This window comes from Sturnira hondurensis, unplaced genomic scaffold (assembly GCF_014824575.4).
Source record: "Sturnira hondurensis isolate 20B ecotype Veracruz unplaced genomic scaffold, ASM1482457v3 Scaffold0000880, whole genome shotgun sequence".
Lineage (NCBI taxonomy): Eukaryota > Metazoa > Chordata > Mammalia > Chiroptera > Phyllostomidae > Sturnira > Sturnira hondurensis.
In genome coordinates this window covers 15,405,357-15,424,818 of record NW_028073511.1, presented here as the reverse complement: position 1 = coordinate 15,424,818, position 19,462 = coordinate 15,405,357, and positions in this window count along the sequence as shown.

Genomic DNA, 19,462 nt, shown 5'->3' with positions numbered 1-19,462 from the left:
CCCAAGTTTGTACTAATAATATATGGTGAAACTAAAATTCAAACCCAGTTATTTTTCTGTGGGAGGTTTAAAAATGTTATATTAGTTGTACATACCTAGTCCTGAAGAATAAAGCTAAATCAAATGAAGTTGCAAGGATTCAAGAATTCTAAATTAAAGTTCACTTATTCTAAGTCACTTGTGTCCTAACTTCACAACTTTTGTCATATCAACTTTGAAGTTTCTAGAGTGTTATTAATTTCAGTTTGTTAACATTTTATGAGGGAGAAACTGACAAGAACACAATCAAGCTGGGGATCTAAATACTTTACTGGCAGTTACAGATAGAGTGAACAAACAGAAAACCAATAAAGAAATATTGATACAGATCAAATGGACATAATTTACATTTGGAGAACCTTACATTCCAAAACATTAGATTATAATTCTTCGCCAGTGCACATGGAATATGAGGTCTGTCATCATTAAAAAAACAAGACTCATTTGCACAATGTAACCTGGCAGCTAAGGAGTGTGGACTGGAATATGCATGCGTGAACAGAGAACTTCACTGTACTAGTCACAATCATAGGGGGCCATAATATGGGGCAGTAGATGCCATTGAGTGAGCATGTGTACTGCGTGGCCATCACATTCAAAATGACTGAGTGAGTAGAGCAACAACTCCACATCAAAGTTCGCATTAAGCTTGAACATTCTTCTATGGAAAATATTGGGATGGTTCAGAAGGCTGCAGCTATGGGCAACTGGTGATTGGCAGCTTCATCATGACAATGCACCCACTCATGCATCACAGCTCTTGCAGAGTGTTTTGGTGAAACATCAAATCCCCCAGGTGACTCAGCCCCATTACAGCCCAGATTTGGCAGCTGGTGGCATCTGGCTTTTCCCAAAACTAAAATCACCTTTGAAAGGGAAGAGATTTTAGACCATTGATGAGATTCAGGAAAATATGATGGGGCAGCTGAAGATGATTGGGAGAACTATGTGAGGCCCCAAGGTCCCTACTTCGAAGGGGACTGAGGTGTCATTGTCCTATGTACAATATTTCCCATATCTTGTATCTTCTTCAAAAAAATCTGTATTTTTCATATTACATGGTTGGATACACACTGGATGGACCTCATGTTCTCCCGAATAGAGCGTGTGTTGGGCCATGGACTTAGCCTCAACTAATTTAAAATCAAGCCAAGCATACTGTCTGACCTCGATGCTCTAATGGTAGATCATTGCAAAAAGAATGTAAAGAAATATAAAAACATGTGGAGATGAAACAACGTACAGATAAAATATGACTGTATCTAAGAGAAAATAAAAAGTGAGATCAAAAGATACATAGAGACAAATGAGAATGGCAACACAACAAAACAAATCATCTGGGATGCAGTGAAATCAGTAATAAAAGGGAAGATCATTCTGTTACAGACCTATCTTAAGAAACAAGAAAAAATCTAAGCAAAAAAACTAACATTACATCTTCTTTAAGAAAATAGAGGAGAAACTCAGAAGAAGAAAACCAATTTTTTAAAATTAGAGCAGAATTGAATGAAATAGAGAACAAAATGACTGTAGAAAAAAATTAATGCACCAAAAGCTGGTTCTTGGAAAAGGTTAATAAAATTGACAATATTTTATTATCAATTGCTGGACTCACAGACACACAAAAAAAGAGAGGAAAAATCACATGAACACAATCAGAAATGAAAAAATTAAAGTTACTATAGACATTTTAGCCATTCAAAAAGTCATTCTAGGCACCATGAAAGACTATATGACAACAAATTCAATACCCTAAAAGAAATGGATAAGTATAAAAAATAAATAATCACCCTAGACTGAATCATAAAGAATTAGGAAATCTAAATAGATTGATCAACAGTGAGGAAATTGAAACAAACATAAAAAACCTCAAAATTAAAAGACCAGAATCATGCGGCTCCAATAGTGAATTCTACTAAACACTAAAAAATATGTGATACTTATCTTTCTTAAATTCTTCCTAAAATTAAGGAGGAGTGAGTGCTTCCTATTTTACGAGGCCAACATAACCCAGATATCAAAACCAGGCAGCGATAACACAAAAAGAAAATTACAGGCTGATATCTCTGATGAATACAGATGCAGCACATTTAATAAAAATACTAGCAAATCAAATATAACAGCACATTCAAAATAATACATCACAATCAATGAGGTTCATTACATGGGCACAAGAATGGGTCAATATATGCAAATTGATTGATTATAATATACATCACTAACAAAAGAAAGGATAAAAGTCACATATCAATAGATGCAGAAAAAAGCATTTTACAAGATAAAAACACACCCATTTATGATGAAAACACTTTATAACATAGGTATAGAAGAAAATGCCCCTCAACATAATAAAGGTCACATACAGCACAATCTCAGCTAATATACTGAATGGTGAAAGACTGAAAGCTTTTTCTCTAAATTGAGGAACAAGATAAGGATGGCCACTCTCAGGACTCTTACTCAACACAGTCCTAGAAGTCCTGGCAAGAATAGCTAGTCCAGGAAATGTAAAAAGAAAAACAAAAGCATCCAAATTGGAAAGGAAAAAAGTACAAGTGTCACTTTCTCAGATGACATGATTTAATACATACAAAACCCTAAAGATTTTACCAAAAAAAACCTATTAGAAAGAATAAAGGAATACAATATAGTTGCAGAGTCTAATATTAATGTATCAAAATCCATTTCACTCCTATATAATGAAAATGAAATTCCAAAGAAAAAAACAATTCCTTTTGTTATTGCAACAAAAAGAATAAAACTCCTAGGATTGAACAAACTATGTGAAGGATCTATATACTGAAATTAAAAGAGATTGATAAAGGCACAGTAAAATGGAGAGATACTATGTGTTCATGAGTTGAATCAACATAATTAAAATGGCCATATTATCCAAAGCAACATACAGATTTAATGCAATTCCCATCAAAATCACAACCTTATTTTTTAAAGAAACAAAACAAAAAATCATCAGATTTGTATGGGCTACAAAGACTCCTAATAGTCAAAGCAATCCTGTGAAAAAGAACAAAGGCAAAGGTATAACACAGCCTGACTTTAAATTATACTAGAGAGCTACAGTAATCAAAACAACTGCTATTGACAGAAAAACAGACACACAGACCCATGGAACAGATTTGAGAGCCTAGAAGTAAAACCGCAAGTGTATGGTCAAATAAGTTGTGACAAACAAGCCAACAATACACAATCACAATGAAGGAAAGAAAGCCTTTTCAAAAAAAAATGGTGCTGGGAAAATTAGAAAGCAACATTAAAAAGAAAGAAACTAGGTACAGTTTGTTTCTCTGTACAAAAGTTAATTCAAAATGAATCAAAGACTAAATGTAAGTTCTGAAACAATAAATAACACCAAAGACAACACAGGTATGAAACTTATGGACATTGGTGATAGAGAACAATTTATGAAATAGACCCCAATGGCAAGGCAAGTAAAGCCAAAAACAAATATATAGGGCTATATCAAACTACAAAGCTTCTACATAGCAATGGGAAGTGACAACAAACCAAAAAAGAAACCATGCAAATGAAGAAGATATTTGCAAACAACAGCTCTGACAAGGGTTTAATATTTAAAATATATAAAGAACTGATACCACTCATTACCAAACAAACAACCCAATTGAAAAATGGACAGAGGACAATGAACAGACAATGAACAGACACTTCTCCCAAGAAAACATACAAATGGCTAACAAATATATGAAAAGATGCTGGAATTCACTAGCTATCGGGGAATGAAAATCAAACTACATTGATATACCATCTGACACCTATTAGAATGGTTATTATCAATAAGACAGGTAATATAACAAATGTTGGGAGGCTGTGGAAAAGAGAAATCTTCATTCACTGCTGGTGAAAATGTAAGCTGGTATGGCTACTGGAGAAAACAGCATGGTAGTTCCTCACTGAATCATGAAAAAAGTTACCATATGACCCAGCAATCTCTCTACTGGGTGTCTTTCTGAAAAAAATGTAAACATCTAAATATTTGCAAAGATTATGCACCCCTACAGCATTACTCACAGTGGCCAAGACATGGAAACAACCAAAGTGTCCTTCCATAGATGATTGGACAAAGAACATGCAGTATATGTGAGGGATATAATGGGATACTACTCAGCCATAAGACATGATGAATACTACCATTTGTGACAACATGGATAGACTTTGAGAATATCGTGCTGAGCAAAATAAGTCAGATGGAAAAAGTAAAAACAAAACAAAACAAAAAACATTTGCTTTCACTTGTGTGGGGGATATAAAACTGAAACTCACAGACACAAACAACAGTTTGGTGGTTACCAGAAGGGAGAAGAGTAAGGGTGTAGAAAAAGGTAATGAAGGCCAAATATATGGTGAGAGAAGATGATTTGTCTTTGTTAATTTAATATAGATAATGTATCAAAGAAATGACTTAAAACCTTTGATATTTCATTAACGAATGTTACCCCAATACATGCAATTAAAAATAAATTCAGACTAATTAGAAAAAATAAAAGAGTTTATTATAAAAACTAAAAGCATTTTGCTACATTCAAATTTAGTCAAAATTTGAAACTTTTACCTAACTTGTTTCCTGCTTATGCTATTATTATCTTTTGCACACAAATAAGCATATATGTATGCTTGGTCTGTCCAAGAAGTATCCATCCATGTAATATGAGAAATAGAGACATTTATTGAAGGAGATACAGGGTGCAAGAACATTGTGCATAGGACAATGATGCCTCAGTCCTGTTCAAAGTAGGCACCTGGGACCTCACACAGTTCTCCCAATCAATATAAGCTGCCCGATTGTATTTTCCCGTCTCATCGATGGTCTGAAATCTATTCCCTTTCAGAGGTGATTTTAATTTTGGGAAAAGCAAGAAATTGCAAAGGGCCAAATCTAGGCTGTAGGGGACTGAGTCATCTGAATGATTTTATATTTTACCAAAAAATCTCTGCATGAGACACGATGCATTAGTGCATTGTCATGATGAAGTGCCAATTACCAGTTGCCTCAAAAAGCTGAGGCCATTTTCATCATATTGCATCTCTCAACTGACAGAGAAGACTGAGGTCGTACTCCTTGTTAATTATTTGGTCTGGAGGGACATACTCCTGATGGACAACACCTTCCCCCAAAACACAGTTATCATGATCTTGATCTTGATGCAACTTTGCCACAGCTTCTTAGGATGTGAAGAACCAGGTGACTTCTATTGGGACAATTGGGCTTTCATTTTTGGATCATAGCCACGGAGCCATGATTCACCTCTGTTTATGACCTTCTTGAGGAAATTCGGTTCATTGCTGATGGTGTGAATCAAGTCATTGACAACTGTGGTGTGATGTTCCTTCTGCTCTGATAGCAGAAGCCATGAAACAGATTGTGCCATGACAGGTTTCAGGGCAAGATTCTACATGAAAATCTCAGACACAGTAGTTTTTGGAATCCCCAGATCAGTTCTCACACTGTCAGTTGCCACACTTTGTTGATTGCTGCCTGTATACATTCAACATTCTCAAGTGTTCTGTTTTTTGTAGACCTTCCAAAATATGGACCAGTTTCAACAGATTGTCGACCATCTTTTAAGTGGCTGTGCCACACTTTTATTTGCACTACACTCATTGCATCAGCCCTAAAAGTCTTTTGAATCATCTGAACAGTTTCCATGGAGGAATGTTCAAGCTTAATGCAAGATTTGATGCAGATTCATTCCTTTACTTCCTCAGTCATTTTGAATGTGACAGCCACACAGTACACATACTCACTTAACTGGGTCTAGCACCCTCACTGACTAGTACAGTGAAGACATCATTGTTCATACATGTACATTCCAGTCCACTGTCCTTGGGTTTCAGGTTACATCAATCTTACACAAACTGTTCTCGTTATATTAACAATAGCTGGACTTCTTCTGGACAGACCTCATATATTGAATAGAAGAAGAAATCAGTGAATGACTAGTTGGTGGAAAATGTATGAGACTTGATTAAACAGTTGTCTAGAGTATGTCTATAGGAATGAAACAGAATAGCAGGTTTTTTGTCAGTTTTCCCACACTCACATACTAATTCTAATAATCTAGATTTCAATAATTTGATACTGAGAAAATTTGAAAATACAAGAAAAAGTATGATAGAGGATGATAAAAAGTGTATTCTATGGGCACTAACAATAAGAATTTTATTAGGCCATCAGCTAAATATAGATGTGATTTAGTATCAAAATATTTCAGCAATCTTAGGATGTATAATCAAACAATAATGTTGGAAATAAAACAAAATAAATGCAGATTTGAGGGAAGGAGGGGGAGGCATTATATACCTATCTTTAAATGTTTAAACATATGTCATATAAAAGCAACTACATTTATGTGATGCATCTAAAATGTCAGAAACAAGATTAAATATATGAACTGAAGACTATCTAATATCTACTAAAACCAAAGACTTCAAAAATACTTCATTATTTAGAATAGAAATAATTGCCTTGAGGTCTGGCCAAACAGCTCAGTTGGTTGGAGTGTCATCCCATTCATTAAGAGGTCATGGGTTTAATCTCTGGTTAGGGCATGTATGGGAGGCAGCTGATGGATCTTTCTCTCTCACATAGATTTTCTTTCTCTCTCCCTCCCTCAATCTCTAAATTCAATAAACATATTGTCAGGTGAGGATTAAAAAAAGAAAGAATTGTTGTGAGAGTCAGAAATTTCCCCATTATTAAAAATATTCATGAGAGAATTTGACTGTAAGATTATAGGATAGGAAGAAAAATAGAATGGAGAGTAATATAATATGTACTTTTAGATTTATGATTTGTTAATTCTATAGTATCTCATTTCAGTATCCAAAAATTAGTGGTATATTTTATTCTCTCCCAGAAGATATCAACTAAGTCAATGTTGAACAATTCTAATATACTGCAACCAGGATAGCATTGGGCTTAGGAATGAGAGAAAAAATAAATTGTTGTAGGCACTAGAAACATTTAATTGAATTAGAAGAGTCTAGAGTATGATATCCATTACAATGTGAAAAAAAACACTAAAGAAGTAAAAACAAAAGGGACCTAATTTTATTTTAATTCAGTTTTAAGAAGGACGTTCTATAATTAGAAGATTTGTTTAAGTTTATTTTTGAAAGAATGAGATTACATGTGAAATAGCAATTTATTCATCCTTGGAAAATTTAAAGGAAAGAATGGGCAGGATTTTATAACACAGTTCTTCAACTTGGTAGAATATTGACCTGAAAACATATGCTTGCTCTAATATTAGAAATCAAATTTTATGGTCTTTTATATTATACAAATAGATATGTTCCAGACATTCTTTATAGCAGATAAGAGACTTCCCATGTGTAATGATTTTCAAAACACCATCTGCCTTGAGATTCTATTACTGTGCATCCAATGATATATTGACATGGATATTAGTATGCCACCTGGCTTATATAGTGTTTAAATGAACTCTCTGGTACTTTATTATGAGAAAAACACAATGGTCTAGTTGCATTAGATGACTACAATCCATTATATTATTAAAATGATATGGCTCTTAAACCTCCTGCTTTTATTCAACAGGAAAAAAACATAACAAATATGATTCTTGTTAGTTCACTAGATCAATAAAGTGGAAAGATCACTTGTAGACTCCAGTACCACTACCCTATAATGTTTCTCCTTTCACTGTTTTAAGTCATGCAAGATACTGAGTGAAGTAGATTTAATACTTTTTTGAGTTTATACAGTCTGATAAATTAATTATTATGATTTAATGCCCAACTATTAACTTAATAATTATAACTTATTAAAATATGTATTTTTCATATAATACAACCAAATTTAAAAAATTACAAGTAGTTTAAATTTGTAATATAAGTAGGATAGTAATGATATACTTTATAATAAATTTTAAGAGTAAGTCATATGGCAATGCTCTTAGAGAATTAATACATTCACATATATATTCTTTTCTTGAGGTAACATAGTCGTATGTCTTTTTATAATGACAGAAAAAATATAAACATTTTGTGAATGTGAAGACACTGTGGCTTGAAATGTTATATTTTAATGAAAATATCTCCATCACATCTGAAATTTATGCTTTTGACACTTTTTTACTATAGAGCAGAATACAAATATAAAAAATAAGAAATTTTTAATGTAGACTATTAACGGTGACAAAATTTTCCTGTTGAGATTGTTTGAAACTCACAATGGCCATATTAACTGCTTGAATTTTATACTTCACAACTTTGCATAGGAATGAAGCAGTCAAAATGATTATGGCCAGCTTCTAGTAAGGAGTTATTTTGTGACACTCCACGTAGACAAACCTTTACATATATGGCCACATTTTAGGAGTACATTTAGAAATAAATTATTTTCTTTATCCTTTACCCTTTTCCCAGTCTTTTCTTTACCGATGTAAAGAAGATCAAGGTTAAACGAAGTAAACAATTATTTTGCTATTAGAGAGTAACATTGATTGCAAATAATTTCAGCACAAAGTAAAAGGAGTGTATATATGGAAGGATGGCAATTATCATGAAATGAGCAAGATGGGGAGAGGTAGGTCAGATACTTAGGCACTTACATACCGTGGTAAATTGTGCGACATCATTCTGTAGAACTATTTCAGCACTGAAAAATGGAGTTGCAGGATTAGATTTTAATGAGCACGACAGACCAAGTCCAGTAATATTACAAAGTGGTAAGTGCTATGAAGAAAATACAGCAGGTAATAGGACAGAAAGTGACAAATGGTGATGACATTAGGGGACTTAATTTGGATATTGTAGTCAAGAAAGAATCTTTTATGCAAGTGAAATTTGAGCTGAGACCTTAATAATAAGAGACATTAAAGAGTAGACATGAATGCTGAGAATGAGTAAGGTAACAGAAAATCCTGAGGAATGATGTTCTAAGTAGAGGTGACAAGAAGGTCAAACACCCTGAGACCTGAGACTGAGAACAATCTGCTGTATGTTTTAAGGACAAGCAATGCCAAGTGTCCATGAAACATAATGAAAGAAAAGGAACGTGGTCAAAGGTGTCTGAGATGAAGGACCTCTTCCAACCTCTTTGACTATAAACTCTCATATTATGCATATGTGCTTGTAGAAACCATGGTAAGTAGTCTGAATTATATTCTAATAGCAGTGAGAATGGAAATCCTTGAGAGGATTGTTTCCCGATTGATTACCCAATGTGAGCCATTATGTACATGGTAGACCTATCACTCAGAACAAGTTACACAGGAACAATAATAGATGTAAACCTGAGCAAGTGTGTAACAGAGAAAAGGCTTTCAGCACTGAATGTATTGAGATTTAAGTGCCACTGGGGTGATTAACTGGAGACTTCCAAAAAAAAAAAAATCACATACTCTGTAAGTCTGTAATACAAGAAGTGAAAGTTGAAATCTTGGAAATAGATGATCTTAAACCAGTGGACAAATATTAAAAAAATGAGGCCTAAAGATGAAACTCTCAGGGATAGAATTTTAATGGGTGTCAAGAGAAATGGGGAGTTTATAGTTAAAGGGGTTGGAAGAGGAACTGAAATGTTTAGAGCAAAGGAATAAAAAGGAGAAGTAAATTTCAAGAAGAGAACATAAAAGATGTCAAAACTAAAGACATTTCAAATCAGATAAGATGTATTTTTTTGCCTTTTTTGTAATAGAGAGTTAGAAATATGGTGAACTTTGGATCTTAGGATGGTACCAGGCATTAATAATGTTCATAAGACACCATTATTTAGAAAACTTTCAGAACATTTCAAAGCTTATAGGGAAATCCACAGAATGTCTGACCCTATTTTATCTAGATCAGAGAGCATGGGGCGAGGCTGGTAAGAGCTGCAGTCTGCCCCTGGAAATGTTGTGGGCCTACTCATGCATGATGGTGCAGAGATCACGAAAACTGAAAAGACGTCAGTTTATGTTTTAAGCATGCTTAATCAATCGCTCTTGTTTTTGCTTGTTGGGCTAAACTATTAACCTAATCATTCCTCTTGCCTTTCCCTTAACTCTTTCTCTGTTATTTCTATAATTTTCTAGCTTCAACTTCTGTTGTCATTATAAATGCCTGCTACAAATTTTTATATTGTGTATCCCCTCAAAATCCATGTGTTGACATCCTAACACTCAGTCCCTCAGACTGTGACTGTATTTTGAGAGAGAGCCTTTAAAGGGGTGAGTAACTGAAAATTTGTTTAGAGGCCATTCTGCTGGGTCCTCCTCAAAGCCTACTGCTTCACGAGGAGAGGAAATTCAGACACAGAGACACTAAGAATGCATGAGAATGAAGGAAAGACCATATGAAGAGCAGCAAGGGTGCATCCATTTGCAGAGAGCATGAGATGTTAACATCTCAGAAAACGTGGGCAACTTCACCTTGGACTTCCAGGCTCCAGACTGGGAAAAATAAATTTCAGTTGTTTAAGGGACCCAGCAAATAACGCAGTGTCCTTCAGATCAACATCTTGGGTCTAAGCCTGTATTTTTCCCCACTTGCCTTCTGTCCTCTTTCGGATTTTCTATTCTGCATTTTTTTTTCTCAAATAGTCCTAAATAGTACACTGATGTTTTCAACAATGTAGATTTCAAGATTCCTTTGGCATCTTATAGCAATCACCGATAGTCAGTTTAGACATTTACTAGTAATATAAGATGAAAGTAATAATACCAGGATGGTAAAACTTGCTTGTGTTTGTAAAGAGCTAGAGTGAAACAGTGATATGTTGCATGACTGAAGGAGCATCCAAGAAAAAGCCTGGAAAGAAGCCAAATCCAGTGAAGAAAATTAAACACAGATGAATGCAAAACATTGAATTAAATTTAAAAACTAAATTTACAAATATAAAGTGGAGATAACAGAGCTAAAAACACAAGAGATATCCCTGTCCCCCTCCCAAGTCTTAGCTATTTTAATTTTCTGTTACTAAACTATTTATAAGCGCTGTTAGTTTATAAAAAAATGCTGATGTAAACTTAGATGCAAGGGAATAAGTTGTCTCTCTTTTTTCTAGGCTGTTCATACTTCACTTAAAATATAATTCTAACTGGTGGAATTAAAAGAGATATCAACCAAACTCATTAGGTCAGAAGACAGGAGTCAGAGAGCTGACTAGACACAGTACCATTGCCTGCAAGGAGAGACCTGGGGAGATGTTGTACTTAATGTAACATTTTAAAAACATTTAGAGAATCCTCATAATAGATATCTCAAAATATTTAAGAGTTTATGAAATTTTTTCAAAGTACTCACAAAAACAAACACTCAGACCAATGGAGAAAAAATATTGCCATAGAACGGCACAGTTAAGAATTTACTATACAAAAAAATTGTTTAAATAATAAATTGGCCTAAACAGAGAAAATGAAATATATAATTGAGAAAATAATAAATTGATCTAGTAAGTTAAGTTCTGCCATTGAGAGGACTCAAATTTTGACTGAGCAAACATTGTTGCTAATATTACAGGGAATAAGAAAGCATCTACTGGAGATTTTGAAAGTCAGCTCTATGATATTTGGGTGATTTAATAGAAATTGCTTAATAAACCACATGCCACAGTAAGGACAAGAAAAGAGAGGCTAAGAAGTTGCAGTTCTGCAACTTGGTTTTACTTCAGCATAAAGGTTTGCTTTTGTCTGCATTGCATCCCAGTCTTCTGAACATTCTTATTTCATACCTTTTTTCCTCAGACTTCATTCACAAATGTGCCTGACAGAATTCAGGTAATAAAACAAAAGTTATCACTCTTGTTATTTCAAGTAGTAAAGGGACATTGTATAGGAACTTAGGTTGCAAAACTATTGGAAGGACTGAAGTATTTTAAAAGAAAGTAGTATCCAGAAGTCAATAGCTTCAGAAAAATGCTACCACCCTTGAAGAAGCAGATGCTTGTCTGATGCAGTTTTCATAGAAACTTATGCTTTGTCTCTTCAAAAGTCATGCTGTTTGCTGATCTTTTCACCAGCACTGAGGACTTCCCATTGGCAACACATTTCAAAACTGTGATGGCCAGGAAGCCTGCAAATGTAATTTCTGGGGTGATAGCATCTGTCATAGAGGAAAGATCATTACAGAGGGCAGCAAGTGTGCTGAAAAGCCAAAAAACAAAACAGAACAAAACAAAATGTCTCAGCTGATGATGCAGTCTCTTTTACTAAGGTAAAAACTAAAGTAAGCGGACAAGAGTGAGTGCATATGGCTATCCCCTTACCATCAACCTGTAAACATTTTCATTCACGTTTTCCCTTTCTTTCCTTTTGCAACGTAATGACCACATTAGCTTAAGCCACCTTCTCCTCTGTTGCTATAGCCACAAGCTTCCTTTTTTTGAAGAATATTTCTCCCTCACTTATCCTCATTATCCCCAATAGTTAAGTATATCTCTACTGCATTACACTATCCTTGTGTTATTGGAGGTGAAGGTGGACCTATCTGGAAATAGGTTCTTGTGATGCCTTGGAAAACGATTCAAGGACACTTGTGAAAGAAGATTTGAGCAGTAGTGACATAATTTATTGTGCACAAGTGTATGGCCCAGGAGGAAAAGGGGTTTTCAGGGCACAGGTGCCCTTTAAGAGGTTGCTGCACTTGGTAAAGTGGTTTTCTGGCAGATTCAGCTTCAGAAGCTGGCTTATGTTGTCTGTCTGCCCCCAGATACACGGTGTTTAATGCCTCATTCATGACAAGGTGGTTTAGCCCAGTATTACTCAGTGGAGAAGAAGTCTAGCTTTCAGGCCCATAGGCCCACACCCTTGCCCACCAGGCTTAATCTCTTTTCTGTATTTTCCTGGGCAGGTGCTGCTGTCCTCCCCCTATCTCATCTCTTTCCTGGATTTTCCAGGGGTTTGTGCCCTTCTCCAGTCTGACTCTTTTCCCAGACTTTTTGAGTCTAGATCCCTCCCTTCTGTAGTCATCATTTTGTCTCCTACTGAGCATGCCTCATAGTTCTGCTTCATCATTTGGCTTCTACTGTGCATGCACTCAGCAAAAGGAATCACTGTTCATGTTTTGTCCTTCCCCTGGGTTAATCCAGCAGAATGAAGCTGGTGGCTTGCTGGGAGGACTGAAAAGTACATTTTCTGCTTACTCGGATGCCTGGAGTGACTGTGCAACTGTCCTTGCCTAGTTAATCAGGCTTAATCAGATAGCTGGCCTCCTTTTCTCCCTCCCCATTTAGTTATTAACTAATAGTCTACTGTAACATTCACATGTCAAGAACTTTAGGCCTGTGTAATCTTTCAAAGGTAAATGGATGGAGCTCCAGTTTACTGTACCTTCTTCGGCTGTGAAGGGACTTAACCCTGCCTATCCCTCGGCCTGAAGATTCTCACTATCTGCCGAAGGAAGAAAGGATCCAAGAGGGGATGTGGAAAGGATCCAAGAGGGTCTTTATTCAGGGGAGAAGGGTTTGTACAGTCAGAGTTAGTCTGTGGCTGCTCTTGGAAGGTAACATATGTGGTGTCTAGAAGATGGTGCTACAAAACAGGTTGGTCTTCTGGAGGTGACAAATTTGATGAAACGGTTAAACAGGCATGGTCCAAACTGAGAAGAAGAATTATAGCAACTAATGTTCTGGTGAGAGGTAAAAATCCAGCTAATAGAGGAAGGGACCAACTTTATAGTATCCCAGATTAAGTTCAAGTAGGGGCTTCCCCGGATGGAGGTATGTCATCTGCTTGAATCCCTTTTGTTTCCCATGTTTAATTCAAATTAGGCTTAGGAATATTCTAAAATCTCCTTTCTGAAACAGTTTTTTTTTCTTTTTTCCTGTCTGAATCTGTTGAGCAGGAAAGTGGGGAGGGTCAAAAGCTTCCCTTTGAGTCTTTTTTTCTGATAAACAGATCCCAAAAATCAAATTCAAGGTGGCAGAACTTTGGTCCCTTTAAACTTGCATTTTAAATAATTAAATTTTACATTTCAGAAGTGAAGTCAATAGACCACTCCATGCTTCACTGACCCCGACCATTTAGTCCTGACCACAAGTCAGTTCAGTTCAGTTGAGCCACTGAGTTTCATTTCAAGGGTCAGTGATGCAAATGGGTATCCAAAGGGAGGTCTGTGTTGTGTAAACAAGCAATCAAATATTTAATAAGGGGTATGTCTATGAAAACAAAAGAAAAACAAGGTTAACCATTAGAGCAAATTATAAACCTGTTTTTACTTCTGTAAGGCTCTAAGTTGAGAAGATTTTTAGATGTAAGACTTAGGCTGGAATGAAATCAAGCAGTGACAATCTTATATATTCTTCATGTCTGTGGTTTAAATATCCCTGGTGATGTTGTTAGGTGCCCAGTTAAATTCTGCATCATGGTTACAGCCTTAGAAAAAAGTGTAAGTTTTCCAAATATTGGAGAGGAGAAAAGGGAATCCTAGTGCACTGTTTGTGGGAATGCAGACTTGTGCAGCCACTGGGAAAAAAAATATGGAGTTTCCTCAGGAAACTAAAAATGGAACTGTCTTGACCCAGCAATTTCACTGCTGGGATTATACTCTAAGAGCTCTGAAACACCAATCCAAAGAAACCTATGCACCCCAATATTCATAGCAGCACAATTTACAATAGCCAAGTGCTAGAAACAACCTAAGTGCCCATCAACAAATGTATGGATCAAAAAACTATGGTACATTTACAGGATGAAATACTATGCAGCAGAAAGAAAGAAGGAACTCCTACCTTTTGTGACAACATAAATGGAACTGGAGAGCATTTTGCAAAGTGAAATAAGCCAGGTGGTAAGGATCAAATACCATATGATTTCACCTTTAACTGGAATAACAAAAGTAAAAAGCAAACAAAATATAACCAGAAATGATACAGGGTGCAGCCAAGGGGGGGTCCCCGTAAAGATTTGGAATGATGTCCAGAACTCAAAGTGTACAGGAATATTGGAGGAAATATTATGATGTCCTCACCGCCCGCCCCCCCCCCACCAAGGTGTCAGTTGGGGGACGGGATGAATGGAGCAGGGCCATTGAGAGCTGTTTTGCATAGCAACAGCTTTGCAGCTAACCTCTGGAATGGTCATTTAACATATGTATAACCTTTAACTCGTTTCATAGATATGTTAAAGAGCTGTGGCCAAGTTTTGGGCCAGGGAGAAGTGAGCGGTTACCCAGGATAGAACTGGTGCTGCTTCTCTGAGAGTGCCTGGGAGAGGCATGTGGCTTTAGCAGAGTGAAGACCCCCTCTTGGCCAGGTGAGGGGGAGAGCCACGCTGTTTTGGAAAGATGTAGACCCCTGTAGCCATTAGGAGGGAGACCCATGCGGTTTCAGCAGAGTGCAGACCCCCTCTTGGCCAGGTGAAAGGGAAGACTACGCAGCTTTGCCAGAATGGAGATCCCTGGGGCCAGGTGAAGAAGAAAGACGTGCGCTTTTGGTGGAGTGCAGCTTTGGTAGAAGAGGCCCACGCAGCTTTGGCCTGCTCCCTTTGGCTGAGTGGCCTGGAAACCAGGAGAGACTTTGACTAGGACTTGGTACAAAGAACTCTTGCCAGTGAAAGGTGCCACATGACTTTGGATTACTTGGAGATCCTGCCTGGACAGGCAGGTGACACAGCTCACAGTGTCAGCGACCTGAAAAACGGACGTGTGCTCTTTTCCTGATTTACGGTACCCGGAGTTGGGACAGTGGAGGGAGCGCTGTGTGTGTGTGTGTAGGTGTATACCCTTAAAGACTTTAATATTTTAAGGAAGGCATTAAGCCTGAATAGCATTAAATAAATATTTTGTTTCCTTTTCACAAATCTCTGGCATTGAGAGATGTCTTTCCAATTGTCGGCGGACAGAAGAGCCCTATAGAGATTAGCGTATCGTCCTGGGGAGGGGCCCCTGTTTTCTGTAGCAGTTTTTGGCATCCCTCGGTGGGCCAAGTATTGCCCCCCCCCGCCCTTGGACCCTTGTTCGGTAACAGAAACATTGAAATTAAGAATAATCTAACAATAGCTAGAGGGGAGGGGGAGGGGAATGTGGGGAGAAAGGTTTTCAGGAACTACTATAAAAGGACACATAGACAAAACCAAGCAGGAGGGTAGAAGTAAGGGAGGGAGAGAGGTTTGGATGGAGTGGGAGGAATGGTGGGGAGAAAATGCAGACAACTGTAATTGAACAACAATAAAGTAATTTATGAAACAATCAAAAAAAGGAAGAAAAAAGTTTAAGTGTTCAATAATTCCAAGTCAAAGGATGGAATTAAAAAAAGGAAACACTGGTTTGGATGGTTGTAAACCAAATATTTAAGAAAACTAAAAATTCAGAAATTATAGGTGAAATTATAGTTCAATTTATAGGTGAAAATAAAACTTTGAAGACAATTAACTGAACTAGAGTCTAATATCTACAACTGGGCATTATGATGTATATTGAAATACAATTTCTTCCCTGAAGATAACCTTCATTTTTATCAAAGAGCCAAATGAAAACCCCTTTATTTTCTGCATTAAGTTTAATTTCAATTCAGCCAGATTATTTGTATAAAAACAAGAAGAATAGCAATTGACCATATAGGCCCTTTTAAATATGTTTTGCTGGAATTTTATAAGGAATCTTCAAATTGAAATTTAATTAGCCGCCCTGGCTGGTGTAGCTCAGTGGATTGAGCATGGGCCTGCCAACCAGAGGATCACGGTTCAATTCCCAGTCAGGGCACATGCCTGGGTTGTAGTCCAGTTCCCTGCAGGCCAACTCCCAGCAGGGGACGCACAAAAGGCAATCATACATTGATGTTTCTCTCCCTCTCTCCTTACCCTCTAAGGATAAATAAATAAATAAAACCTTTAAATAAATAAATAAATAAATAAATAAATAAATAAATAAATAAAAGAGGAAAAATAAATCTTAAAAAAAAAAGAAATTTAATTAGCCTTTCAGGGTAAAGATATCAAGCAACATAGTTGTCAAATTTGCCTGCTATACTCATAGGCTAGGGTAAACTTTGAAAGTTCTCGAGGTCCCCCAAATATCTTGAGGTTCCTTATCTGCCACCTCCCAGGAACACAACCTTTGCTACTTTCCTGGAAACACTGCCAAGAGCCATATAAATAAGAGAGGTACCAGGCTGTTTCTTCAAGGGGCTTTTATTAGTGTTTAAAGTTAATCTTAATTCTGTAAAGCTTTTTGGTGACATCCTTAGTCCAGGCATATCTCTCTCAGACATGACATTCTGGTCAAAAGACTTGGTTAAGAAAACCACAACTGGTTTTATGTGTCCTCTTGTAAGGAGATGAGATTATTATCAGATCTATGCAAATATACATAACACTGTGACTCACTCATTAAGAGCTGTAAAATTCTGGAGGAATCAGGCAAGAAGGAGAATATAAAGCAAAAGGAAAAGACTTTTCTTTTTAACGTAGCAAAAAGAATCAAACTCCAACGGTGTATTAGAGAACTAAAAAGCAAGCAAGTAGCACTTCTTAGATTTGCAAACACATTTCATAACATCTAGAAAAACAGATTCTTCTATTGGAAGACATACTCATACTTTTAAGAAATATAGGTTGCCACAAAAAATTGGCAAAGGAATGACACATTTATTTACCCATTTTTGAAATATTTATTTCCATCCAGGCACATTTTTTCTAGTTTACAGGCAGTATATAGTTTAGAGCCATGTCTTAGAGCTATAAAGGTTTGGATATATGGAACCCCCATTCCTTTCTCTGAGACAAGGCAATGCAGGTCCAGCTGCAAAGATACTATTTAAATTCAGTGTGCCGTTAACTGGCCAAACCTCTCCATTGTCCATTTTATATTGGTGCCAGGCCAGGTGCAAAAGATTGGGGATTCNTATTAGAGAACTAAAAAGCAAGCAAATAGCACTTCTTAGATTTGCAAACACATTTCATAACATCTAGAAAAACAGATTCTTCTATTGGAAGACATACTCATACTTTTAAGAAATATAGGTTGCCACCAAAAAATTGGCAAAGGAATGACACATTTATTTACCCATTTTTGAAATATTTATTTCCATCCAGGCACATTTTTTCTAGTTTACAGGCAGTATATAGTTTAGAGCCATGTCTTAGAGCTGTAAAGGTTTGGATATATGGAACCTCCATTCCTTTCTCTGAGACAGGCAATGCAGGTCCAGCTGCAAAGATACTATTTAAATTCAGTGTGCTGTTAACTGGCCAAACCTCTCCATTGTCCATTTTATATTGGTGCCAGGCCAGGTGCAAAAGATTAGGGATTCAAGGTCAAATTTGTCCTGGTTAGTGACTATGTACTCCAAAAGTGGTCTCTCGAGGCTATGAATGGAGTTGGTTTTGTCCACTGTTGTCAGGGAGAGAGATTTCCTTCTCTCTCCCTGACAGGAAGTAATTTTGTAGCTAAGGGAGAGATGAGCATCCTCAGTGCTCCCCAGTCATGTCATGCAAGCAAAACCCGGGACAGTGTTTGAGCCCTCTGTTGGCCTGCTGTCCCAGGCCCATGCCTTCCTGCCCCTGCTCTAACATGGGTGAAGTTTTCCTAAAGACTACAGAGCAGTGTATGTCCAGGTGTGGGCTGTTGCTTCATCTTCCAAGGTCAGCCTGACCAACACTACAGTGGTGATCAGACACTGTTAGATGGCTCTTGTTCTGCTCAGTGTTGGCCTCAACTCCACATGGGCAATAAGCATCATCTGTTTTCTCAAGTAAGGCATCCCTGCTTGATGACCCCAGCCTTACTGAGCCTCACCAGCTGTAGTTAGCCTTACTTACTACATCCACCACCTTGGGTGAAAAACTGTGCTGTAACTTTGGGCTTCGTTAGTCAGGTAAAAATCTATTGCCCTGCCTTTAATATTCCCAGCAGCCCTAGTCTTTTAAGAGTCCCAGTAGGGAGAGGGTAGCCTCCCCTAGAAAGAAAGAGAGGGTACTTATTAATCTGTTCCTGAAGTTCTCATGGAAAAGATGTTTTGAAAGACAGGGAACCCAAGAGGGGTCAGAGAAGATTGTCAGTGATCTTTGCGTATTCACCAGGCCGGCCAGACAGAGACAGCACCCTGGGCCCTGTGGGTAAATCCTATTGGCCTTCTCTAGAATGAGCATGAATCTCTTGGTGCCTCTGTTTACAAGAGGGTGCAGGAGCTGTGGGGAAAAGTGACAAATGTTCCATCAGTCTCAAGATTAATTTTCTCTTGTGGAAGTTCTTTTAAAATCACTATTTTTCCAATTAGCTGAATACAAATCTTCGCATTTCTGTACGTACTTGCAAGTAAAGTCATTCTGTTTATTATATACCTGCAGGAGTGTTAATGGGGCTGGAGGCTAGGCATTTGGGGCCTTGAAGACACGATTTCCCACATTAACTGCACAGCTGGGGGAACTCAGACCCCAGAGGGACAGCAGAGGCTATCTTGGGAATAGGGAATGAGGTGGGTAGCTGGCAGGCATGGCTCCCAGGTAAA